We start from the raw sequence: 27,859 nt of genomic DNA on the forward strand, positions 1-27,859 counted from the left end.
GTGTCAAATCTTGAGGCTAGATCATAAATTTGGTGCAAAAATATCGGATACCTACTGTTTTTCTGGGATTTATGAGCGCCTCGTACCTTTTTGTTCAAAGATTGAATTTTTTCTAAGTGTTTTTTGGCACAATTAATTTCTTAAGTCCATCCTGAGGCTAGAAGTGTCAAATCTTGAGGCTGGATCATAAATTTGGTGCAAAAATATCGGATACCTACTGTTTTTCTGGGATTTATGAGCGCCTGGTACCTTATTGTTCAAAGATTGAATTTTTTCTAAGTGTTTTTTGGCACAATTAATTTCTTAAGTCCATCCTGAGGCTAGAAGTGTCAAATCTTGAGGCTGGATCATAAATTCGGTGCAAAAATATCGGATACCTACTGTTTTTCTGGGCTTTAGGAGCGCCTGGTACCTTTTTGTTCAAAGATTGAATTTTTTCTAAGTGTTTTTTGGCACAATTAATTTCTTAAGTCCATCCTGATGCTAGAATGTCAAATCTTGAGGCTGGATCATAAATTTGGTGCAAAAATATCGGATACCTACTGTTTTTCTGGGATTTATGAGCGCCTGGTGACTTTTTGTTCAAAGATTGAATTTTTTCTAAGTGTTTTTTGGCACAATTAATTTCTTAAGTCCATCCTGAGGCTAGAAGTGTCAAATCTTGAGGCTGGATCATAAATTTGGTGCAAAAATATCGGATACCTACTGTTTTTCTGGGATTTATGAGCGCCTGGTACCTTTTTGTTCAAAGATTGAATTTTTTCTAAGTGTTTTTTGGCACAATTAATTTCTTAAGTCCATCCTGAGGCTAGAAGTGTCAAATCTTGAGGCTGGATCATAAATTCGGTGCAAAAATATCGGATACCTACTGTTTTTCTGGGATTTATGAGCGCCTGGTACCTTTTTGTTCAAAGATTGAATTTTTTCTAAGTGTTTTTTGGCACAATTAATTTCTTAAGTCCATCCTGATGCTAGAATGTCAAATCTTGAGGCTGGATCATAAATTTGGTGCAAAAATATCGGATACCTACTGTTTTTCTGGGATTTATGAGCGCCTGGTGACTTTTTGTTCAAAGATTGAATTTTTTCTAAGTGTTTTTTGGCACAATTTATTTCTTAAGTCCATCCTGAGGCTAGAAGTGTCAAATCTTGAGGCTGGATCATAAATTTGGTGCAAAAATATCGGATACCTACTGTTTTTCTGGGATTTATGAGCGCCTGGTACCTTTTTGTTCAAAGATTGAATTTTTTCTAAGTGTTTTTTGGCACAATTAATTTCTTAAGTCCATCCTGAGGCTAGAAGTGTCAAATCTTGAGGCGGGATCATAAATTTGGTGCTTTACAAATATATCGGATACCTACTGTTTTTCTGGGATTTATGAGCGCCTGGTACCTTTTTGTTCAAAGATTGAATTTTTTCTAAGTGTTTTTTGGCACAATTAATTTCTTAAGTCCATCCTGAGGCTAGAAGTGTCAAATCTTGAGGCGGGATCATAAATTTGGTGCTTTACAAATATATCGGATACCTACTGTTTTTCTGGGATTTATGAGCGCCTGGTACCTTTTTGTTCAAAGATTGAATTTTTTCTAAGTGTTTTTTGGCACAATTAATTTCTTAAGTCCATCCTGAGGCTAGAAGTGTCAAACCTTGAGGCGGGATCATAAATTTGGTGCTTTACAAATATATCGGATACCTACTGTTATTCTGGGATTAATGAGCGCCTGGTACCTTTTTGTTCAAAGATTGAATTTTGTCTAAGTGTTTTTTGGCACAATTAATTTCTTAAGTCCATCCTGATGCTAGAATGTCAAATCTTGAGGCTGGATCATAAATTTGGTGCAAAAATATCGGATACCTACTGTTTTTCTGGGATTTATGAGCGCCTGGTGACTTTTTGTTCAAATATTGAATTTTTTCTAAGTGTTTTTTTGGCACAATTAATTTCTTAAGTCCATCCTGAGGCTAGAAGTGTCAAATCTTGAGGCTAGATCATAAATTTGGTGCAAAAATATCGGATACCTACTGTTTTTCTGGGATTTATGAGCGCCTCGTACCTTTTTGTTCAAAGATTGAATTTTTTCTAAGTGTTTTTTGGCAAAATTAATTTCTTAAGTCCATCCTGATGCTAGAAGTGTCAAATCTTCAGGCTATATCATAAATTTGGTGCATTACAAATATATCGGATACCTACTGTTTTTCTGGGATTTATGAGCGCCTGGTACCTTTTTGTTCAAAGATTGAATTTTTTCTAAGTGTTTTTTGGCACAATTAATTTCTTAAGTCCATCCTGAGGCTAGAAGTGTCAAATCTTGAGGCTGGATCATAAATTTGGTGCAAAAATATCGGATACCTACTGTTTTTCTGGATTTATGAGCGCCTGGTACCTTTTTGTTCAAAGATTGAATTTTTTCTAAGTGTTTTTTGGCACAATTAATTTCTTAAGTCCATCCTGAGGCTAGAAGTGTCAAATCTTGAGGCTGGATCATAAATTTGGTGCAAAAATATCGGATACCTACTGTTTTTCTGGGATTTATGAGCGCCTGGTACCTTTTTGTTCAAAGATTGAATTTTTTCTAAGTGTTTTTTGGCACAATTAATTTCTTAAGTCCATCCTGATGCTAGAATGTCAAATCTTGAGGCTGGATCATAAATTTGGTGCAAAAATATCGGATGCCTACTGTTTTTCTGGGATTTATGAGCGACTGGTGACTTTTTGTTCAAAGATTGAATTTTTTCTAAGTGTTTTTTGGCACAATTAATTTCTTAAGTCCATCCTGAGGCTAGAAGTGTCAAATCTTGAGGCTAGATCATAAATTTGGTGCAAAAATATCGGATACCTACTGTTTTTCTGGGATTTATGAGCGCCTGGTACCTTTTTGTTCAAAGATTGAATTTTTTCTAAGTGTTTTTTGGCACAATTAATTTCTTAAGTCCATCCTGAGGCTAGAAGTGTCAAATCTTGAGGCGGGATCATAAATTTGGTGCTTTACAAATATATCGGATACCTACTGTTTTTCTGGGATTTATGAGCGCCTGGTACCTTTTTGTTCAAAGATTGAATTTTTTCTAAGTGTTTTTTGGCACAATTAATTTCTTAAGTCCATCCTGAGGCTAGAAGTGTCAAACCTTGAGGCGGGATCATAAATTTGGTGCTTTACAAATATATCGGATACCTACTGTTATTCTGGGATTAATGAGCGCCTGGTACCTTTTTGTTCAAAGATTGAATTTTGTCTAAGTGTTTTTTGGCACAATTAATTTCTTAAGTCCATCCTGATGCTAGAATGTCAAATCTTGAGGCTGGATCATAAATTTGGTGCAAAAATATCGGATACCTACTGTTTTTCTGGGATTTATGAGCGCCTGGTGACTTTTTGTTCAAATATTGAATTTTTTCTAAGTGTTTTTTGGCACAATTAATTTCTTAAGTCCATCCTGAGGCTAGAAGTGTCAAATCTTGAGGCTAGATCATAAATTTGGTGCAAAAATATCGGATACCTACTGTTTTTCTGGGATTTATGAGCGCCTCGTACCTTTTTGTTCAAAGATTGAATTTTTTCTAAGTGTTTTTTGGCAAAATTAATTTCTTAAGTCCATCCTGATGCTAGAAGTGTCAAATCTTCAGGCTATATCATAAATTTGGTGCATTACAAATATATCGGATACCTACTGTTTTTCTGTGATTTATGAGCGCCTGGTACCTTTTTGTTCAAAGATTGAATTTTTTCTAAGTGTTTTTTGGCACAATTAATTTCTTAAGTCCATCCTGAGGCTAGAAGTGTCAAATCTTGAGGCTGGATCATAAATTTGGTGCAAAAATATCGGATACCTACTGTTTTTCTGGATTTATGAGCGCCTGGTACCTTTTTGTTCAAAGATTGAATTTTTTCTAAGTGTTTTTTGGCACAATTAATTTCTTAAGTCCATCCTGAGGCTAGAAGTGTCAAATCTTGAGGCTGGATCATAAATTTGGTGCAAAAATATCGGATACCTACTGTTTTTCTGGGATTTATGAGCGCCTGGTACCTTTTTGTTCAAAGATTGAATTTTTTCTAAGTGTTTTTTGGCACAATTAATTTCTTAAGTCCATCCTGATGCTAGAATGTCAAATCTTGAGGCTGGATCATAAATTTGGTGCAAAAATATCGGATACCTACTGTTTTTCTGGGATTTATGAGCGACTGGTGACTTTTTGTTCAAAGATTGAATTTTTTCTAAGTGTTTTTTGGCACAATTAATTTCTTAAGTCCATCCTGAGGCTAGAAGTGTCAAATCTTGAGGCTAGATCATAAATTTGGTGCAAAAATATCGGATACCTACTGTTTTTCTGGGATTTATGAGCGCCTGGTACCTTTTTGTTCAAAGATTGAATTTTTTCTAAGTGTTTTTTGGCACAATTAATTTCTTAAGTCCATCCTGAGGCTAGAAGTGTCAAATCTTGAGGCTGGATCATAAATTTGGTGCAAAAATATCGGATACCTACTGTTTTTCTGGGATTTATGAGCGCCTGGTACCTTATTGTTCAAAGATTGAATTTTTTCTAAGTGTTTTTTGGCACAATTAATTTCTTAAGTCCATCCTGAGGCTAGAAGTGTCAAATCTTGAGGCTGGATCATAAATTCGGTGCAAAAATATCGGATACCTACTGTTTTTCTGGGATTTAGGAGCGCCTGGTACCTTTTTGTTCAAAGATTGAATTTTTTCTAAGTGTTTTTTGGCACAATTAATTTCTTAAGTCCATCCTGATGCTAGAATGTCAAATCTTGAGGCTGGATCATAAATTTGGTGCAAAAATATCGGATACCTACTGTTTTTCTGGGATTTATGAGCGCCTGGTGACTTTTTGTTCAAAGATTGAATTTTTTCTAAGTGTTTTTTGGCACAATTAATTTCTTAAGTCCATCCTGAGGCTAGAAGTGTCAAATCTTGAGGCTGGATCATAAATTTGGTGCAAAAATATCGGATACCTACTGTTTTTCTGGGATTTATGAGCGCCTGGTACCTTTTTGTTCCAAGATTGAATTTTTTCTAAGTGTTTTTTGGCACAATTAATTTCTTAAGTCCATCCTGAGGCTAGAAGTGTCAAATCTTGAGGCTGGATCATAAATTCGGTGCAAAAATATCGGATACCTACTGTTTTTCTGGGATTTATGAGCGCCTGGTACCTTTTTGTTCAAAGATTGAATTTTTTCTAAGTGTTTTTTGGCACAATTAATTTCTTAAGTCCATCCTGATGCTACAATGTCAAATCTTGAGGCTGGATCATAAATTTGGTGCAAAAATATCGGATACCTACTGTTTTTCTGGGATTTATGAGCGCCTGGTACCTTTTTGTTCAAAGATTGAATTTTTTCTAAGTGTTTTTTGGCACAATTAATTTCTTAAGTCCATCCTGAGGCTAGAAGTGTCAAATCTTGAGGCGGGATCATAAATTTGGTGCTTTACAAATATATCGGATACCTACTGTTTTTCTGGGATTTATGAGCGCCTGGTACCTTTTTGTTCAAAGATTGAATTTTTTCTAAGTGTTTTTTGGCACAATTAATTTCTTAAGTCCATCCTGATGCTAGAATGTCAAATCTTGAGGCTGGATCATAAATTTGGTGCAAAAATATCGGATACCTACTGTTTTTCTGGGATTTATGAGCGCCTGGTGACTTTTTGTTCAAAGATTGAATTTTTTCTAAGTGTTTTTTGGCACAATTAATTTCTTAAGTCCATCCTGAGGCTAGAAGTGTCAAATCTTGAGGCTGGATCATAAATTTGGTGCAAAAATATCGGATACCTACTGTTTTTCTGGGATTTATGAGCGCCTGGTACCTTTTTGTTCAAAGATTGAATTTTTTCTAAGTGTTTTTTGGCACAATTAATTTCTTAAGTCCATCCTGAGGCTAGAAGTGTCAAATCTTGAGGCGGGATCATAAATTTGGTGCTTTACAAATATATCGGATACCTACTGTTTTTCTGGGATTTATGAGCGCCTGGTACCTTTTTGTTCAAAGATTGAATTTTTTCTAAGTGTTTTTTGGCACAATTAATTTCTTAAGTCCATCCTGAGGCTAGAAGTGTCAAACCTTGAGGCGGGATCATAAATTTGGTGCTCTACAAATATATCGGATACCTACTGTTATTCTGGGATTAATGAGCGCCTGGTACCTTTTTGTTCAAAGATTGAATTTTGTCTAAGTGTTTTTTGGCACAATTAATTTCTTAAGTCCATCCTGATGCTAGAATGTCAAATCTTGAGGCTGGATCATAAATTTGGTGCAAAAATATCGGATACCTACTGTTTTTCTGGGATTTATGAGCGCCTCGTGACTTTTTGTTCAAATATTGAATTTTTTCTAAGTGTTTTTTGGCACAATTAATTTCTTAAGTCCATCCTGAGGCTAGAAGTGTCAAATCTTGAGGCTAGATCATAAATTTGGTGCAAAAATATCGGATACCTACTGTTTTTCTGGGATTTATGAGCGCCTCGTACCTTTTTGTTCAAAGATTGAATTTTTTCTAAGTGTTTTTTGGCAAAATTAATTTCTTAAGTCCATCCTGATGCTAGAAGTGTCAAATCTTCAGGCTATATCATAAATTTGGTGCTTTACAAATATATCGGATACCTACTGTTTTTCTGGGATTTATGAGCGCCTGGTACCTTTTTGTTCAAAGATTGAATTTTTTCTAAGTGTTTTTTGGCACAATTAATTTCTTAAGTCCATCCTGAGGCTAGAAGTGTCAAATCTTGAGGCTGGATCATAAATTTGGTGCAAAAATATCGGATACCTACTGTTTTTCTGGATTTATGAGCGCCTGGTACCTTTTTGTTCAAAGATTGAATTTTTTCTAAGTGTTTTTTGGCACAATTAATTTCTTAAGTCCATCCTGAGGCTAGAAGTGTCAAATCTTGAGGCTGTATCATAAATTCGGTGCAAAAATATCGGATACCTACTGTTTTTCTGGGATTTAGGAGCGCCTGGTACCTTTTTGTTCAAAGATTGAATTTTTTCTAAGTGTTTTTTGGCACAATTAATTTCTTAAGTCCATCCTGATGCTAGAATGTCAAATCTTGAGGCTGGATCATAAATTTGGTGCAAAAATATCGGATACCTACTGTTTTTCTGGGATTTATGAGCGCCTGGTACCTTTTTGATCAAAGATTGAATTTTTTCTAAGTGTTTTTTGGCACAATTAATTTCTTAAGTCCATCCTGAGGCTAGAAGTGTCAAATCTTGAGGCTGGATCATAAATTTGGTGCAAAAATATCGGATACCTACTGTTTTTCTGGGATTTATGAGCGCCTGGTACCTTTTCGTTCAAAGATTGAATTTTTTCTAAGTGTTTTTTGGCACAATTAATTTCTTAAGTCCATCCTGAGGCTAGAAGTGTCAAATCTTGAGGCTGGATCATAAATTTGGTGCAAAAATATCGGATACCTACTGTTTTTCTGGGATTTATGAGCGCCTGGTACCTTTTTGATCAAAGATTGAATTTTTTCTAAGTGTTTTTTGGCACAATTAATTTCTTAAGTCCATCCTGAGGCTAGAAGTGTCAAATCTTGAGGCTGGATCATAAATTTGGTGCAAAAATATCGGATACCTACTGTTTTTCTGGGATTTATGAGCGCCTGGTACCTTTTTGTTCAAAGATTGAATTTTTTCTAAGTGTTTTTTGGCACAATTAATTTCTTAAGTCCATCCTGAGGCTAGAAGTGTCAAATCTTGAGGCTGGATCATAAATTTGGTGCAAAAATATCGGATACCTACTGTTTTTCTGGGATTTATGAGCGCCTGGTGACTTTTTGTTCAAAGATTGAATTTTTTCTAAGTGTTTTTTGGCACAATTAATTTCTTAAGTCCATCCTGAGGCTAGAAGTGTCAAATCTTGAGGCTGGATCATAAATTTGGTGCAAAAATATCGGATACCTACTGTTTTTCTGGGATTTATGAGCGCCTGGTACCTTTTTGTTCAAAGATTGAATTTTTTCTAAGTGTTTTTTGGCACAATTAATTTCTTAAGTCCATCCTGAGGCTAGAAGTGTCAAATCTTGAGGCTGGATCATAAATTTGGTGCAAAAATATCGGATACCTACTGTTTTTCTGGGATTTATGAGCGCCTGGTACCTTTTTGATCAAAGATTGAATTTTTTCTAAGTGTTTTTTGGCACAATTAATTTCTTAAGTCCATCCTGAGGCTAGAAGTGTCAAATCTTGAGGCTGTATCATAAATTCGGTGCAAAAATATCGGATACCTACTGTTTTTCTGGGATTTAGGAGCGCCTGGTACCTTTTTGTTCAAAGATTGAATTTTTTCTAAGTGTTTTTTGGCACAATTAATTTCTTAAGTCCATCCTGAGGCTAGAAGTGTCAAATCTTGAGGCGGGATCATAAATTTGGTGCTTTACAAATATATCGGATACCTACTGTTTTTCTGGGATTTATGAGCGCCTGGTACCTTTTTGTTCAAAGATTGAATTTTTTCTAAGTGTTTTTTGGCACAATTAATTTCTTAAGTCCATCCTGATGCTAGAATGTCAAATCTTGAGGCTGGATCATAAATTTGGTGCAAAAATATCGGATACCTACTGTTTTTCTGGGATTTATGAGCGCCTGGTGACTTTTTGTTCAAAGATTGAATTTTTTCTAAGTGTTTTTTGGCACAATTAATTTCTTAAGTCCATCCTGAGGCTAGAAGTGTCAAATCTTGAGGCTGGATCATAAATTTGGTGCAAAAATATCGGATACCTACTGTTTTTCTGGGATTTATGAGCGCCTGGTACCTTTTTGTTCAAAGATTGAATTTTTTCTAAGTGTTTTTTGGCACAATTAATTTCTTAAGTCCATCCTGAGGCTAGAAGTGTCAAATCTTGAGGCGGGATCATAAATTTGGTGCTTTACAAATATATCGGATACCTACTGTTTTTCTGGGATTTATGAGCGCCTGGTACCTTTTTGTTCAAAGATTGAATTTTTTCTAAGTGTTTTTTGGCACAATTAATTTCTTAAGTCCATCCTGAGGCTAGAAGTGTCAAACCTTGAGGCGGGATCATAAATTTGGTGCTCTACAAATATATCGGATACCTACTGTTATTCTGGGATTAATGAGCGCCTGGTACCTTTTTGTTCAAAGATTGAATTTTTTCTAAGTGTTTTTTGGCACAATTAATTTCTTAAGTCCATCCTGATGCTAGAATGTCAAATCTTGAGGCTGGATCATAAATTTGGTGCAAAAATATCGGATACCTACTGTTTTTCTGGGATTTATGAGCGACTGGTGACTTTTTGTTCAAAGATTGAATTTTTTCTAAGTGTTTTTTGGCACAATTAATTTCTTAAGTCCATCCTGAGGCTAGAAGTGTCAAATCTTGAGGCTAGATCATAAATTTGGTGCAAAAATATCGGATACCTACTGTTTTTCTGGGATTTATGAGCGCCTGGTACCTTTTTGTTCAAAGATTGAATTTTTTCTAAGTGTTTTTTGGCACAATTAATTTCTTAAGTCCATCCTGAGGCTAGAAGTGTCAAATCTTGAGGCGGGATCATAAATTTGGTGCTTTACAAATATATCGGATACCTACTGTTTTTCTGGGATTTATGAGCGCCTGGTACCTTTTTGTTCAAAGATTGAATTTTTTCTAAGTGTTTTTTGGCACAATTAATTTCTTAAGTCCATCCTGAGGCTAGAAGTGTCAAATCTTGAGGCTGGATCATAAATTTGGTGCAAAAATATCGGATACCTACTGTTTTTCTGGGATTTATGAGCGCCTGGTACCTTATTGTTCAAAGATTGAATTTTTTCTAAGTGTTTTTTGGCACAATTAATTTCTTAAGTCCATCCTGAGGCTAGAAGTGTCAAATCTTGAGGCTGGATCATAAATTTGGTGCAAAAATATCGGATACCTACTGTTTTTCTGGGATTTAGGAGCGCCTGGTACCTTTTTGTTCAAAGATTGAATTTTTTCTAAGTGTTTTTTGGCACAATTAATTTCTTAAGTCCATCCTGATGCTAGAATGTCAAATCTTGAGGCTGGATCATAAATTTGGTGCAAAAATATCGGATACCTACTGTTTTTCTGGGATTTATGAGCGCCTGGTGACTTTTTGTTCAAAGATTGAATTTTTTCTAAGTGTTTTTTGGCACAATTAATTTCTTAAGTCCATCCTGAGGCTAGAAGTGTCAAATCTTGAGGCTGGATCATAAATTTGGTGCAAAAATATCGGATACCTACTGTTTTTCTGGGATTTATGAGCGCCTGGTACCTTTTTGTTCAAAGATTGAATTTTTTCTAAGTGTTTTTTGGCACAATTAATTTCTTAAGTCCATCCTGAGGCTAGAAGTGTCAAATCTTGAGGCTGTATCATAAATTCGATGCAAAAATATCGGATACCTACTGTTTTTCTGGGATTTATGAGCGCCTGGTACCTTTTTGTTCAAAGATTGAATTTTTTCTAAGTGTTTTTTGGCACAATTAATTTCTTAAGTCCATCCTGAGGCTAGAAGTGTCAAATCTTGAGGCTGGATCATAAATTCGGTGCAAAAATATCGGATACCTACTGTTTTTCTGGGATTTATGAGCGCCTGGTACCTTTTTGTTCAAAGATTGAATTTTTTCTAAGTGTTTTTTGGCACAATTAATTTCTTAAGTCCATCCTGATGCTAGAATGTCAAATCTTGAGGCTGGATCATAAATTTGGTGCAAAAATATCGGATACCTACTGTTTTTCTGGGATTTATGAGCACCTGGTACCTTTTTGTTCAAAGATTGAATTTTTTCTAAGTGTTTTTTGGCACAATTAATTTCTTAAGTCCATCCTGAGGCTAGAAGTGTCAAATCTTGAGGCGGGATCATAAATTTGGTGCTTTACAAATATATCGGATACCTACTGTTTTTCTGGGATTTATGAGCGCCTGGTACCTTTTTGTTCAAAGATTGAATTTTTTCTAAGTGTTTTTTGGCACAATTAATTTCTTAAGTCCATCCTGATGCTAGAATGTCAAATCTTGAGGCTGGATCATAAATTTGGTGCAAAAATATCGGATACCTACTGTTTTTCTGGGATTTATGAGCGCCTGGTGACTTTTTGTTCAAAGATTGAATTTTTTCTAAGTGTTTTTTGGCACAATTAATTTCTTAAGTCCATCCTGAGGCTAGAAGTGTCAAATCTTGAGGCTGGATCATAAATTTGGTGCAAAAATATCGGATACCTACTGTTTTTCTGGGATTTATGAGCGCCTGGTACCTTATTGTTCAAAGATTGAATTTTTTCTAAGTGTTTTTTGGCACAATTAATTTCTTAAGTCCATCCTGAGGCTAGAAGTGTCAAATCTTGAGGCTGGATCATAAATTCGGTGCAAAAATATCGGATACCTACTGTTTTTCTGGGATTTATGAGCGCCTGGTACCTTTTTGTTCAAAGATTGAATTTTTTCTAAGTGTTTTTTGGCACAATTAATTTCTTAAGTCCATCCTGATGCTAGAATGTCAAATCTTGAGGCGGGATCATAAATTTGGTGCAAAATTATCGGATACCTACTGTTTTTCTGGGATTTATGAGCGCCTGGTGGACTTTTTGTTCAAAGATTGAATTTTTTCTAAGTGTTTTTTGGCACAATTAATTTCTTAAGTCCATCCTGATGCTAGAATGTCAAATCTTGAGGCTGGATCATAAATTTGGTGCAAAAATATCGGATACCTACTGTTTTTCTGGGATTTATGAGCGCCTGGTACCTTTTTGTTCAAAGATTGAATTTTTTCTAAGTGTTTTTTGGCACAATTAATTTCTTAAGTCCATCCTGAGGCTAGAAGTGTCAAATCTTGAGGCGGGATCATAAATTTGGTGCTTTACAAATATATCGGATACCTACTGTTTTTCTGGGATTTATGAGCGCCTGGTACCTTTTTGTTCAAAGATTGAATTTTTTCTAAGTGTTTTTTGGCACAATTAATTTCTTAAGTCCATCCTGATGCTAGAATGTCAAATCTTGAGGCTGGATCATAAATTTGGTGCAAAAATATCGGATACCTACTGTTTTTCTGGGATTTATGAGCGCCTGGTGACTTTTTGTTCAAAGATTGAATTTTTTCTAAGTGTTTTTTGGCACAATTAATTTCTTAAGTCCACCCTGAGGCTAGAAGTGTCAAATCTTGAGGCTGGATCATAAATTTGGTGCAAAAATATCGGATACCTACTGTTTTTCTGGGATTTATGAGCGCCTGGTACCTTATTGTTCAAAGATTGAATTTTTTCTAAGTGTTTTTTGGCACAATTAATTTCTTAAGTCCATCCTGAGGCTAGAAGTGTCAAATCTTGAGGCTGGATCATAAATTCGGTGCAAAAATATCGGATACCTACTGTTTTTCTGGGATTTATGAGCGCCTGGTACCTTTTTGTTCAAAGATTGAATTTTTTCTAAGTGTTTTTTGGCACAATTAATTTCTTAAGTCCATCCTGATGCTAGAATGTCAAATCTTGAGGCTGGATCATAAATTTGGTGCAAAACTATCGGATACCTACTGTTTTTCTAGGATTTATGAGCGCCTGGTGGACTTTTTGTTCAAAGATTGAATTTTTTCTAAGTGTTTTTTGGCACAATTAATTTCTTAAGTCCATCCTGATGCTAGAAGTGTCAAATCTTGATCTTTGGTGCTTTTCAAAAATATTGGATAGGATACCTACTGTTTTTCTGGGATTTATGAGCCCCTGATGACTTTTTGTTCAAAGATTGAATTTTTTCTAAGTGTTTTTTTGCACAATTAATTTTTTAAGTCCATCCTGATGGAAGAAGTGTCAAATCTTGAGGCTGGATCATAAATTTGGTGCAAAAATATCGGATACCTACTGTTTTTCTGGGATTTATGAGCGCCTGGTACCTTATTGTTCAAAGATTGAATTTTTTCTAAGTGTTTTTTGGCACAATTAATTTCTTAAGTCCATCCTGAGGCTAGAAGTGTCAAATCTTGAGGCTGGATCATAAATTCGGTGCAAAAATATCGGATACCTACTGTTTTTCTGGGATTTATGAGCGCCTGGTACCTTTTTGTTCAAAGATTGAATTTTTTCTAAGTGTTTTTTGGCACAATTAATTTCTTAAGTCCATCCTGAGGCTAGAAGTGTCAAATCTTGAGGCGGGATCATAAATTTGGTGCTTTACAGATATATCGGATACCTACTGTTTTTCTGGGATTTATGAGCGCCTGGTGACTTTTTGTTCAAAGATTGAATTTTTTCTAAGAGTTTTTTGGCACAATTAATTTCTTAAGTCCATCCTGAGGCTAGAAGTGTCAAATCTTGAGGCGGGATCATAAATTTGGTGCTTTACAAATATATCGGATACCTACTGTTTTTCTGGGATTTATGAGCGCCTGGTACCTTTTTGTTCAAAGATTGAATTTTTTCTAAGTGTTTTTTGGCACAATTAATTTCTTAAGTCCATCCTGATGCTAGAATGTCAAATCTTGAGGCTGGATCATAAATTTGGTGCAAAAATATCGGATACCTACTGTTTTTCTGGGATTTATGAGCGCCTGGTACCTTATTGTTCAAAGATTGAATTTTTTCTAAGTGTTTTTTGGCACAATTAATTTCTTAAGTCCATCCTGAGGCTAGAAGTGTCAAATCTTGAGGCTGGATCATAAATTTGGTGCAAAAATATCGGATACCTACTGTTTTTCTGGGATTTATGAGCGCCTGGTACCTTATTGTTCAAAGATTGAATTTTTTCTAAGTGTTTTTTGGCACAATTAATTTCTTAAGTCCATCCTGAGGCTAGAAGTGTCAAATCTTGAGGCTGGATCATAAATTTGGTGCAAAAATATCGGATACCTACTGTTTTTCTGGGATTTATGAGCGCCTGGTACCTTTTTGTTCAAAGATTGAATTTTTTCTAAGTGTTTTTTGGCACAATTAATTTCTTAAGTCCATCCTGAGGCTAGAAGTGTCAAATCTTGAGGCTAGATCATAAATTTGGTGCAAAAATATCGGATACCTACTGTTTTTCTGGGATTTATGAGCGCCTCGTACCTTTTTGTTCAAAGATTGAATTTTTTCTAAGTGTTTTTTGGCAAAATTAATTTCTTAAGTCCATCCTGATGCTAGAAGTGTCAAATCTTCAGGCTATATCATAAATTTGGTGCTTTACAAATATATCGGATACCTACTGTTTTTCTGGGATTTATGAGCGCCTGGTACCTTTTTGTTCAAAGATTGAATTTTTTCTAAGTGTTTTTTGGCACAATTAATTTCTTAAGTCCATCCTGAGGCTAGAAGTGTCAAATCTTGAGGCTGGATCATAAATTTGGTGCAAAAATATCGGATACCTACTGTTTTTCTGGATTTATGAGCGCCTGGTACCTTTTTGTTCAAAGATTGAATTTTTTCTAAGTGTTTTTTGGCACAATTAATTTCTTAAGTCCATCCTGAGGCTAGAAGTGTCAAATCTTGAGGCTGTATCATAAATTCGGTGCAAAAATATCGGATACCTACTGTTTTTCTGGGATTTAGGAGCGCCTGGTACCTTTTTGTTCAAAGATTGAATTTTTTCTAAGTGTTTTTTGGCACAATTAATTTCTTAAGTCCATCCTGATGCTAGAATGTCAAATCTTGAGGCTGGATCATAAATTTGGTGCAAAAATATCGGATACCTACTGTTTTTCTGGGATTTATGAGCGCCTGGTACCTTTTTGATCAAAGATTGAATTTTTTCTAAGTGTTTTTTGGCACAATTAATTTCTTAAGTCCATCCTGAGGCTAGAAGTGTCAAATCTTGAGGCTGGATCATAAATTTGGTGCAAAAATATCGGATACCTACTGTTTTTCTGGGATTTATGAGCGCCTGGTACCTTTTTGTTCAAAGATTGAATTTTTTCTAAGTGTTTTTTGGCACAATTAATTTCTTAAGTCCATCCTGAGGCTAGAAGTGTCAAATCTTGAGGCTGGATCATAAATTTGGTGCAAAAATATCGGATACCTACTGTTTTTCTGGGATTTATGAGCGCCTGGTACCTTTTTGATCAAAGATTGAATTTTTTCTAAGTGTTTTTTGGCACAATTAATTTCTTAAGTCCATCCTGAGGCTAGAAGTGTCAAATCTTGAGGCTGGATCATAAATTTGGTGCAAAAATATCGGATACCTACTGTTTTTCTGGGATTTATGAGCGCCTGGTACCTTTTTGTTCAAAGATTGAATTTTTTCTAAGTGTTTTTTGGCACAATTAATTTCTTAAGTCCATCCTGAGGCTAGAAGTGTCAAATCTTGAGGCTGGATCATAAATTTGGTGCAAAAATATCGGATACCTACTGTTTTTCTGGGATTTATGAGCGCCTGGTGACTTTTTGTTCAAAGATTGAATTTTTTCTAAGTGTTTTTTGGCACAATTAATTTCTTAAGTCCATCCTGAGGCTAGAAGTGTCAAATCTTGAGGCTGGATCATAAATTTGGTGCAAAAATATCGGATACCTATTGTTTTTCTGGGATTTATGAGCGCCTGGTACCTTTTTGTTCAAAGATTGAATTTTTTCTAAGTGTTTTTTGGCACAATTAATTTCTTAAGTCCATCCTGAGGCTAGAATGTCAAATCTTGAGGCTGGATCATAAATTTGGTGCAAAAATATCGGATACCTACTGTTTTTCTGGGATTTATGAGCGCCTGGTACCTTTTTGATCAAAGATTGAATTTTTTCTAAGTGTTTTTTGGCACAATTAATTTCTTAAGTCCATCCTGAGGCTAGAAGTGTCAAATCTTGAGGCTGGATCATAAATTTGGTGCAAAAATATCGGATACCTACTGTTTTTCTGGGATTTATGAGCGCCTGGTACCTTTTTGTTCAAAGATTGAATTTTTTCTAAGTGTTTTTTGGCACAATTAATTTCTTAAGTCCATCCTGATGCTAGAATGTCAAATCTTGAGGCTGGATCATAAATTTGGTGCAAAAATATCGGATACCTACTGTTTTTCTGGGATTTATGAGCGACTGGTGACTTTTTGTTCAAAGATTGAATTTTTTCTAAGTGTTTTTTGGCACAATTAATTTCTTAAGTCCATCCTGAGGCTAGAAGTGTCAAATCTTGAGGCTAGATCATAAATTTGGTGCAAAAATATCGGATACCTACTGTTTTTCTGGGATTTATGAGCGCCTGGTACCTTTTTGTTCAAAGATTGAATTTTTTCTAAGTGTTTTTTGGCACAATTAATTTCTTAAGTCCATCCTGAGGCTAGAAGTGTCAAATCTTGAGGCTGGATCATAAATTTGGTGCAAAAATATCGGATACCTACTGTTTTTCTGGATTTATGAGCGCCTGGTACCTTTTTGTTCAAAGATTGAATTTTTTCTAAGTGTTTTTTGGCACAATTAATTTCTTAAGTCCATCCTGAGGCTAGAAGTGTCAAATCTTGAGGCTGTATCATAAATTCGGTGCAAAAATATCGGATACCTACTGTTTTTCTGGGATTTAGGAGCGCCTGGTACCTTTTTGTTCAAAGATTGAATTTTTTCTAAGTGTTTTTTGGCACAATTAATTTCTTAAGTCCATCCTGATGCTAGAATGTCAAATCTTGAGGCTGGATCATAAATTTGGTGCAAAAATATCGGATACCTACTGTTTTTCTGGGATTTATGAGCGCCTGGTGACTTTTTGTTCAAAGATTGAATTTTTTCTAAGTGTTTTTTGGCACAATTAATTTCTTAAGTCCATCCTGAGGCTAGAAGTGTCAAATCTTGAGGCTGGATCATAAATTTGGTGCAAAAATATCGGATACCTACTGTTTTTCTGGGATTTATGAGCGCCTGGTACCTTTTTGTTCAAAGATTGAATTTTTTCTAAGTGTTTTTTGGCACAATTAATTTCTTAAGTCCATCCTGAGGCTAGAAGTGTCAAATCTTGAGGCTGTATCATAAATTCGGTGCAAAAATATCGGATACCTACTGTTTTTCTGGGATTTATGAGCGCCTGGTACCTTTTTGTTCAAAGATTGAATTTTTTCTAAGTGTTTTTTGGCACAATTAATTTCTTAAGTCCATCCTGAGGCTAGAAGTGTCAAATCTTGAGGCTGGATCATAAATTCGGTGCAAAAATATCGGATACCTACTGTTTTTCTGGGATTTATGAGCGCCTGGTACCTTTTTGTTCAAAGATTGAATTTTTTCTAAGTGTTTTTTGGCACAATTAATTTCTTAAGTCCATCCTGATGCTAGAATGTCAAATCTTGAGGCTGGATCATAAATTTGGTGCAAAAATATCGGATACCTACTGTTTTTCTGGGATTTATGAGCACCTGGTACCTTTTTGTTCAAAGATTGAATTTTTTCTAAGTGTTTTTTGGCACAATTAATTTCTTAAGTCCATCCTGAGGCTAGAAGTGTCAAATCTTGAGGCGGGATCATAAATTTGGTGCTTTACAAATATATCGGATACCTACTGTTTTTCTGGGATTTATGAGCGCCTGGTACCTTTTTGTTCAAAGATTGAATTTTTTCTAAGTGTTTTTTGGCACAATTAATTTCTTAAGTCCATCCTGATGCTAGAATGTCAAATCTTGAGGCTGGATCATAAATTTGGTGCAAAAATATCGGATACCTACTGTTTTTCTGGGATTTATGAGCGCCTGGTGACTTTTTGTTCAAAGATTGAATTTTTTCTAAGTGTTTTTTGGCACAATTAATTTCTTAAGTCCATCCTGAGGCTAGAAGTGTCAAATCTTGAGGCTGGATCATAAATTTGGTGCAAAAATATCGGATACCTACTGTTTTTCTGGGATTTATGAGCGCCTGGTACCTTATTGTTCAAAGATTGAATTTTTTCTAAGTGTTTTTTGGCACAATTAATTTCTTAAGTCCATCCTGAGGCTAGAAGTGTCAAATCTTGAGGCTGGATCATAAATTCGGTGCAAAAATATCGGATACCTACTGTTTTTCTGGGATTTATGAGCGCCTGGTACCTTTTTGTTCAAAGATTGAATTTTTTCTAAGTGTTTTTTGGCACAATTAATTTCTTAAGTCCATCCTGATGCTAGAATGTCAAATCTTGAGGCGGGATCATAAATTTGGTGCAAAATTATCGGATACCTACTGTTTTTCTGGGATTTATGAGCGCCTGGTGGACTTTTTGTTCAAAGATTGAATTTTTTCTAAGTGTTTTTTGGCACAATTAATTTCTTAAGTCCATCCTGATGCTAGAATGTCAAATCTTGAGGCTGGATCATAAATTTGGTGCAAAAATATCGGATACCTACTGTTTTTCTGGGATTTATGAGCGCCTGGTACCTTTTTGTTCAAAGATTGAATTTTTTCTAAGTGTTTTTTGGCACAATTAATTTCTTAAGTCCATCCTGAGGCTAGAAGTGTCAAATCTTGAGGCGGGATCATAAATTTGGTGCTTTACAAATATATCGGATACCTACTGTTTTTCTGGGATTTATGAGCGCCTGGTACCTTTTTGTTCAAAGATTGAATTTTTTCTAAGTGTTTTTTGGCACAATTAATTTCTTAAGTCCATCCTGATGCTAGAATGTCAAATCTTGAGGCTGGATCATAAATTTGGTGCAAAAATATCGGATACCTACTGTTTTTCTGGGATTTATGAGCGCCTGGTGACTTTTTGTTCAAAGATTGAATTTTTTCTAAGTGTTTTTTGGCACAATTAATTTCTTAAGTCCACCCTGAGGCTAGAAGTGTCAAATCTTGAGGCTGGATCATAAATTTGGTGCAAAAATATCGGATACCTACTGTTTTTCTGGGATTTATGAGCGCCTGGTACCTTATTGTTCAAAGATTGAATTTTTTCTAAGTGTTTTTTGGCACAATTAATTTCTTAAGTCCATCCTGAGGCTAGAAGTGTCAAATCTTGAGGCTGGATCATAAATTCGGTGCAAAAATATCGGATACCTACTGTTTTTCTGGGATTTATGAGCGCCTGGTACCTTTTTGTTCAAAGATTGAATTTTTTCTAAGTGTTTTTTGGCACAATTAATTTCTTAAGTCCATCCTGATGCTAGAATGTCAAATCTTGAGGCTGGATCATAAATTTGGTGCAAAACTATCGGATACCTACTGTTTTTCTAGGATTTATGAGCGCCTGGTGGACTTTTTGTTCAAAGATTGAATTTTTTCTAAGTGTTTTTTGGCACAATTAATTTCTTAAGTCCATCCTGATGCTAGAAGTGTCAAATCTTGATCTTTGGTGCTTTTCAAAAATATTGGATAGGATACCTACTGTTTTTCTGGGATTTATGAGCCCCTGATGACTTTTTGTTCAAAGATTGAATTTTTTCTAAGTGTTTTTTTGCACAATTAATTTTTTAAGTCCATCCTGATGGAAGAAGTGTCAAATCTTGAGGCTGGATCATAAATTTGGTGCAAAAATATCGGATACCTACTGTTTTTCTGGGATTTATGAGCGCCTGGTACCTTATTGTTCAAAGATTGAATTTTTTCTAAGTGTTTTTTGGCACAATTAATTTCTTAAGTCCATCCTGAGGCTAGAAGTGTCAAATCTTGAGGCTGGATCATAAATTCGGTGCAAAAATATCGGATACCTACTGTTTTTCTGGGATTTATGAGCGCCTGGTACCTTTTTGTTCAAAGATTGAATTTTTTCTAAGTGTTTTTTGGCACAATTAATTTCTTAAGTCCATCCTGAGGCTAGAAGTGTCAAATCTTGAGGCGGGATCATAAATTTGGTGCTTTACAGATATATCGGATACCTACTGTTTTTCTGGGATTTATGAGCGCCTGGTGACTTTTTGTTCAAAGATTGAATTTTTTCTAAGAGTTTTTTGGCACAATTAATTTCTTAAGTCCATCCTGAGGCTAGAAGTGTCAAATCTTGAGGCGGGATCATAAATTTGGTGCTTTACAAATATATCGGATACCTACTGTTTTTCTGGGATTTATGAGCGCCTGGTACCTTTTTGTTCAAAGATTGAATTTTTTCTAAGTGTTTTTTGGCACAATTAATTTCTTAAGTCCATCCTGATGCTAGAATGTCAAATCTTGAGGCTGGATCATAAATTTGGTGCAAAAATATCGGATACCTACTGTTTTTCTGGGATTTATGAGCGCCTGGTACCTTATTGTTCAAAGATTGAATTTTTTCTAAGTGTTTTTTGGCACAATTAATTTCTTAAGTCCATCCTGAGGCTAGAAGTGTCAAATCTTGAGGCTGGATCATAAATTTGGTGCAAAAATATCGGATACCTACTGTTTTTCTGGGATTTATGAGCGCCTGGTACCTTATTGTTCAAAGATTGAATTTTTTCTAAGTGTTTTTTGGCACAATTAATTTCTTAAGTCCATCCTGAGGCTAGAAGTGTCAAATCTTGAGGCTGGATCATAAATTCGGTGCAAAAATATCGGATACCTACTGTTTTTCTGGGATTTATGAGCGCCTGGTACCTTTTTGTTCAAAGATTGAATTTTTTCTAAGTGTTTTTTGGCACAATTAATTTCTTAAGTCCATCCTGATGCTAGAATGTCAAATCTTGAGGCTGGATCATAAATTTGGTGCAAAACTATCGGATACCTACTATTTTTCTGGGATTTATGAGCGCCTGGTGGACTTTTTGTTCAAAGATTGAATTTTTTCTAAGTGTTTTTTGGCACAATTAATTTCTTAAGTCCATCCTGATGCTAGAAGTGTCAAATCTTGATCTTTGGTGCTTTTCAAAAATATTGGATAGGATACCTACTGTTTTTCTGGGATTTATGAGCCCCTGATGACTTTTTGTTCAAAGATTGAATTTTTTCTAAGTGTTTTTTTGCACAATTAATTTTTTAAGTCCATCCTGATGGAAGAAGTGTCAAATCTTGAGGCTGGATCATAAATTTGGTGCAAAAATATCGGATACCTACTGTTTTTCTGGGATTTATGAGCGCCTGGTACCTTATTGTTCAAAGATTGAATTTTTTCTAAGTGTTTTTTGGCACAATTAATTTCTTAAGTCCATCCTGAGGCTAGAAGTGTCAAATCTTGAGGCTGGATCATAAATTCGGTGCAAAAATATCGGATACCTACTGTTTTTCTGGGATTTATGAGCGCCTGGTACCTTTTTGTTCAAAGATTGAATTTTTTCTAAGTGTTTTTTGGCACAATTAATTTTTGAAGTCCATCCTGAGGCTAGAAGTGTCAAATCTTGAGGCGGGATCATAAATTTGGTGCTTTACAAATATATCGGATACCTACTGTTTTTCTGGGATTTATGAGCGCCTGGTGACTTTTTGTTCAAAGATTGAATTTTTTCTAAGAGTTTTTTGGCACAATTAATTTCTTAAGTCCATCCTGAGGCTAGAAGTGTCAAATCTTGAGGCGGGATCATAAATTTGGTGCTTTACAAATATATCGGATACCTACTGTTTTTCTGGGATTTATGAGCGCCTGGTACCTTTTTGTTCAAAGATTGAATTTTTTCTAAGTGTTTTTTGGCACAATTAATTTCTTAAGTCCATCCTGATGCTAGAATGTCAAATCTTGAGGCTGAATCATAAATTTGGTGCAAAAATATCGGATACCTACTGTTTTTCTGGGATTTATGAGCGCCTGGTACCTTATTGTTCAAAGATTGAATTTTTTCTAAGTGTTTTTTGGCACAATTAATTTCTTAAGTCCATCCTGAGGCTAGAAGTGTCAAATCTTGAGGCTGGATCATAAATTCGGTGCAAAAATATCGGATACCTACTGTTTTTCTGGGATTTATGAGCGCCTGGTACCTTTTTGTTCAAAGATTGAATTTTTTCTAAGTGTTTTTTGGCACAATTAATTTCTTAAGTCCATCCTGAGGCTAGAAGTGTCAAATCTTGAGGCGGGATCATAAATTTGGTGCTTTACAAATATATCGGATACCTACTGTTTTTCTGGGATTTATGAGCGCCTGGTGACTTTTTGTTCAAAGATTGAATTTTTTCTAAGAGTTTTTTGGCACAATTAATTTCTTAAGTCCATCCTGAGGCTAGAAGTGTCAAATCTTGAGGCGGGATCATAAATTTGGTGCTTTACAAATATATCGGATACCTACTGTTTTTCTGGGATTTATGAGCGCCTGGTACCTTTTTGTTCAAAGATTCAATTTTTTCTAAGTGTTTTTTGGCACAATTAATTTCTTAAGTCCATCCTGAGGCTAGAAGTGTCAAATCTTGAGGCGGGATCATAAATTTGGTGCTTTACAAATATATCGGATACCTACTGTTATTCTGGGATTAATGAGCGCCTGGTACCTTTTTGTTCAAAGATTGAATTTTTTCTAAGTGTTTTTTGGCACAATTAATTTCTTAAGTCCATCCTGAGGCTAGAAGTGTCAAATCTTGAGGCGGGATCATAAATTTGGTGCTTTACAAATATATCGGATACCTACTGTTTTTCTGGGATTTATGAGCGCCTGGTACCTTTTTGTTCAAAGATTGAATTTTTTCTAAGTGTTTTTTGGCACAATTAATTTCTTAAGTCCATCCTGATGCTAGAATGTCAAATCTTGAGGCTGGATCATAAATTTGGTGCAAAAATATCGGATACCTACTGTTTTTCTGGGATTTATGAGCGCCTGGTACCTTTTTATTCAAAGATTGAATTTTTTCTAAGTGTTTTTTGGCACAATTAATTTCTTAAGTCCATCCTGAGGCTAGAAGTGTCAAATCTTGAGGCGGGATCATAAATTTGGTGCTTTACAAATATATCGGATACCTACTGTTTTTCTGGGATTTATGAGCGCCTGGTACCTTTTTGTTCAAAGATTGAATTTTTTCTAAGTGTTTTTTGGCACAATTAATTTCTTAAGTCCATCCTGATGCTAGAATGTCAAATCTTGAGGCTGGATCATAAATTTGGTGCAAAAATATCGGATACCTACTGTTTTTCTGGGATTTATGAGCGCCTGGTGACTTTTTGTTCAAAGATTGAATTTTTTCTAAGTGTTTTTTGGCACAATTAATTTCTTAAGTCCATCCTGAGGCTAGAAGTGTCAAATCTTGAGGCTGGATCATAAATTTGGTGCAAAAATATCGGATACCTACTGTTTTTCTGGGATTTATGAGCGCCTGGTACCTTTTTGTTCAAAGATTGAATTTTTTCTAAGTGTTTTTTGGCACAATTAATTTCTTAAGTCCATCCTGATGCTAGAATGTCAAATCTTGAGGCTGGATCATAAATTTGGTGCAAAAATATCGGATACCTACTGTTTTTCTGGGATTTATGAGCGCCTGGTGACTTTTTGTTCAAAGATTGAATTTTTTCTAAGTGTTTTTTGGCACAATTAATTTCTTAAGTCCATCCTGAGGCTAGAAGTGTCAAATCTTGAGGCTAGATCATAAATTTGGTGCAAAAATATCGGATACCTACTGTTTTTTCTGGGATTTATGAGCGCCTGGTACCTTTTTGTTCAAAGATTGAATTTTTTCTTAGTGTTTTTTGGCACAATTAATTTCTTAAGTCCATCCTGAGGCTAGAAGTGTCAAATCTTGAGGCGGGATCATAAATTTGGTGCTTTACAAATATATCGGATACCTACTGTTTTTCTGGGATTTATGAGCGCCTGGTACCTTTTTGTTCAAAGATTGAATTTTTTCTAAGTGTTTTTTGGCACAATTAATTTCTTAAGTCCATCCTGATGCTAGAATGTCAAATCTTGAGGCTGGATCATAAATTTGGTGCAAAAATATCGGATACCTACTGTTTTTCTGGGATTTATGAGCGCCTGGTACCTTTTTGTTCAAAGATTGAATTTTTTCTAAGTGTTTTTTGGCACAATTAATTTCTTAAGTCCATCCTGATGCTAGAAGTGTCAAATCTTGAGGCTGGATCATAAATTTGTTGCTAAAATATCGGATACCTACTGTTTTTCTGGGATTTATGAGCGCCTGGTACCTTTTTGTTCAAAGATTGAATTTTTTCTAAGTGTTTTTTGGCACAATTAATTTCTTAAGTCCATCCTGAGGCTAGAAGTGTCAAATCTTGAGGCGGGATCATAAATTTGGTGCTTTACAAATATATCGGATACCTACTGTTTTTCTGGGATTTATGAGCGCCTGGTACCTTTTTGTTCAAAGATTGAATTTTTTCTAAGTGTTTTTTGGCACAATTAATTTCTTAAGTCCATCCTGAGGCTAGAAGTGTCAAATCTTGAGGCGGGATCATAAATTTGGTGCTTTACAAATATATCGGATACCTACTGTTTTTCTGGGATTTATGAGCGCCTGGTACCTTTTTGTTCAAAGATTGAATTTTTTCTAAGTGTTTTTTGGCACAATTAATTTCTTAAGTCCATCCTGAGGCTAGAAGTGTCAAATCTTGAGGCTGGATCATAAATTTGGTGCAAAAATATCGGATACCTACTGTTTTTCTGGGATTTATGAGCGCCTGGTACCTTTTTGTTCAAAGATTGAATTTTTTCTCAGTGTTTTTTGGCACAATTAATTTCTTAAGTCCATCCTGAGGCTAGAAGTGTCAAATCTTGAGGCTGGATCATAAATTTGGTGCAAAAATATCGGATACCTACTGTTTTTCTGGGATTTATGAGCGCCTGGTACCTTTTTGTTCAAAGATTGAATTTTTTCTAAGTGTGTTTTGGCACAATTAATTTCTTAAGTCCATCCTGAGGCTAGAAGTGTCAAATCTTGAGGCTGGATCATAAATTCGGTGCAAAAATATCGGATACCTACTGTTTTTCTGGGATTTATGAGCGCCTGGTACCTTTTTGTTCAAAGATTGAATTTTTTCTAAGTGTTTTTTGGCACAATTAATTTCTTAAGTCCATCCTGATGCTAGAATGTCAAATCTTGAGGCTGGATCATAAATTTGGTGCAAAAATATCGGATACCTACTGTTTTTCTGGGATTTATGAGCGCCTGGTGACTTTTTGTTCAAAGATTGAATTTTTTCTAAGTGTTTTTTGGCACAATTAATTTCTTAAGTCCATCCTGAGGCTAGAAGTGTCAAATCTTGAGGCTGGATCATAAATTTGGTGCAAAAATATCGGATACCTACTGTTTTTCTGGGATTTATGAGCGCCTGGTACCTTTTTGTTCAAAGATTGAATTTTTTCTAAGTGTTTTTTGGCACAATTAATTTCTTAAGTCCATCCTGAGGCTAGAAGTGTCAAATCTTGAGGCGGGATCATAAATTTGGTGCTTTACAAATATATCGGATACCTACTGTTTTTCTGGGATTTATGAGCGCCTGGTACCTTTTTGTTCAAAGATTGAATTTTTTCTAAGTGTTTTTTGGCACAATTAATTTCTTAAGTCCATCCTGAGGCTAGAAGTGTCAAATCTTGAGGCGGGATCATAAATTTGGTGCTTTACAAATATATCGGATACCTACTGTTTTTCTGGGATTTATGAGCGCCTGGTACCTTTTTGTTCAAAGATTGAATTTTTTCTAAGTGTTTTTTGGCACAATTAATTTCTTAAGTCCATCCTGAGGCTAGAAGTGTCAAACCTTGAGGCGGGATCATAAATTTGGTGCTTTACAAAAATATCGGATACCTACTGTTATTCTGGGATTAATGAGCGCCTGGTACCTTTTTGTTCAAAGATTGAATTTTGTCTAAGTGTTTTTTGGCACAATTAATTTCTTAAGTCCATCCTGATGCTAGAATGTCAAATCTTGAGGCTGGATCATAAATTTGGTGCAAAAATATCGGATACCTACTGTTTTTCTGGGATTTATGAGCGCCTGGTGACTTTTTGTTCAAATATTGAATTTTTTCTAAGTGTTTTTTGGCACAATTAATTTCTTAAGTCCATCCTGAGGCTAGAAGTGTCAAATCTTGAGGCTAGATCATGAATTTGGTGCAAAAATATCGGATACCTACTGTTTTTCTGGGATTTATGAGCGCCTGGTACCTTTTTGTTCAAAGATTGAATTTTTTCTAAGTGTTTTTTGGCACAATTAATTTCTTAAGTCCATCCTGAGGCTAGAAGTGTCAAATCTTGAGGCTGGATCATAAATTTGGTGCAAAAATATCGGATACCTACTGTTTTTCTGGGATTTATGAGCGCCTGGTACCTTTTTGTTCAAAGATTGAATTTTTTCTAAGTGTTTTTTGGCACAATTAATTTCTTAAGTCCATCCTGAGGCTAGAAGTGTCAAATCTTGAGGCTGGATCATAAATTTGGTGCAAAAATATCGGATACCTACTGTTTTTCTGGGATTTATGAGCGCCTGGTACCTTTTTTTTCAAAGATTGAATTTTTTCTAAGTGTTTTTTGGCACAATTAATTTCTTAAGTCCATCCTGATGCTAGAAGTGTCAAATCTTGAGGCTGGATCATAAATTTGGTGCAAAAATATCGGATACCTACTGTTTTTCTGGGATTTATGAGCACCTGGTGACTTTTTGTTCAAAGATTGAATTTTTTCTAAGTGTTTTTTGGCACAATTAATTTCTTAAGTCCATCCTGAGGCTAGAAGTGTCAAATCTTGAGGCTAGATCATAAATTTGGTGCAAAAATATCGGATACCTACTGTTTTTCTGGGATTTATGAGCGCCTGGTACCTTTTTGTTCAAAGATTGAATTTTTTCTAAGTGTTTTTTGGCACAATTAATTTCTTAAGTCCATCCTGAGGCTAGAAGTGTCAAATCTTGAGGCGGGATCATAAATTTGGTGCTTTACAAATATATCGGATACCTACTGTTTTTCTGGGATTTATGAGCGCCTGTAACCTTTTTGTTCAAAGATTGAATTTTTTCTAAGTGTTTTTTGGCACAATTAATTTCTTAAGTCCATCCTGAGGCTAGAAGTGTCAAATCTTGAGGCGGGATCATAAATTTGGTGCTTTACAAATATATCGGATACCTACTGTTTTTCTGGGATTTATGAGCGCCTGGTACCTTTTTGTTCAAAGATTGAATTTTTTCTAAGTGTTTTTTGGCACAATTATTTTCTTAAGTCCATCCTGATGCTAGAATGTCAAATCTTGAGGCTGGATCATAAATTTGGTGCAAAAATATCGGATACCTACTGTTTTTCTGGGATTTATGAGCGCCTGGTGACTTTTTGTTCAAAGATTGAATTTTTTCTAAGTGTTTTTTGGCACAATTAATTTCTTAGGTCCATCCTGAGGCTAGAAGTGTCAAATTTTGAGGCTGGATCATAAATTTGGTGCAAAAATATCGGATACCTACTGTTTTTCTGGGATTTATGAGCGCCTGGTACCTTTTTGTTCAAAGATTGAATTTTTTCTAAGTGTTTTTTGGCACAATTAATTTCTTAAGTCCATCCTGAGGCTAGAAGTGTCAAATCTTGAGGCTGGATCATAAATTTGGTGCAAAAATATCGGATACCTACTGTTTTTCTGGGATTTATGAGCGCCTGGTACCTTTTTGTTCAAAGATTGAATTTTTTCTAAGTGTTTTTTGGCACAATTAATTTCTTAAGTCCATCCTGAGGCTAGAAGTGTCAAATCTTGAGGCTGGATCATAAATTCGGTGCAAAAATATCGGATACCTACTGTTTTTCTGGGATTTATGAGCGCCTGGTACCTTTTTGTTCAAAGATTGAATTTTTTCTAAGTGTTTTTTGGCACAATTAATTTCTTAAGTCCATCCTGATGCTAGAATGTCAAATCTTGAGGCTGGATCATAAATTTGGTGCAAAAATATCGGATACCTACTGTTTTTCTGGGATTTATGAGCGCCTGGTACCTTTTTGTTCAAAGATTGAATTTTTTCTAAGTGTTTTTTGGCACAATTAATTTCTTAAGTCCATCCTGAGGCTAGAAGTGTCAAATCTTGAGGCGGGATCATAAATTTGGTGCTTTACAAATATATCGGATACCTACTGTTTTTCTGGGATTTATGAGCGCCCCTTTTTGTTCAAAGATTGAATTTTTTCTAAGTGTTTTTTGGCACAATTAATTTCTTAAGTCCATCCTGAGGCTAGAA

Source organism: Episyrphus balteatus, chromosome 1 (genome assembly GCF_945859705.1).
Source record: "Episyrphus balteatus chromosome 1, idEpiBalt1.1, whole genome shotgun sequence".
Classification (NCBI taxonomy): domain Eukaryota; kingdom Metazoa; phylum Arthropoda; class Insecta; order Diptera; family Syrphidae; genus Episyrphus; species Episyrphus balteatus.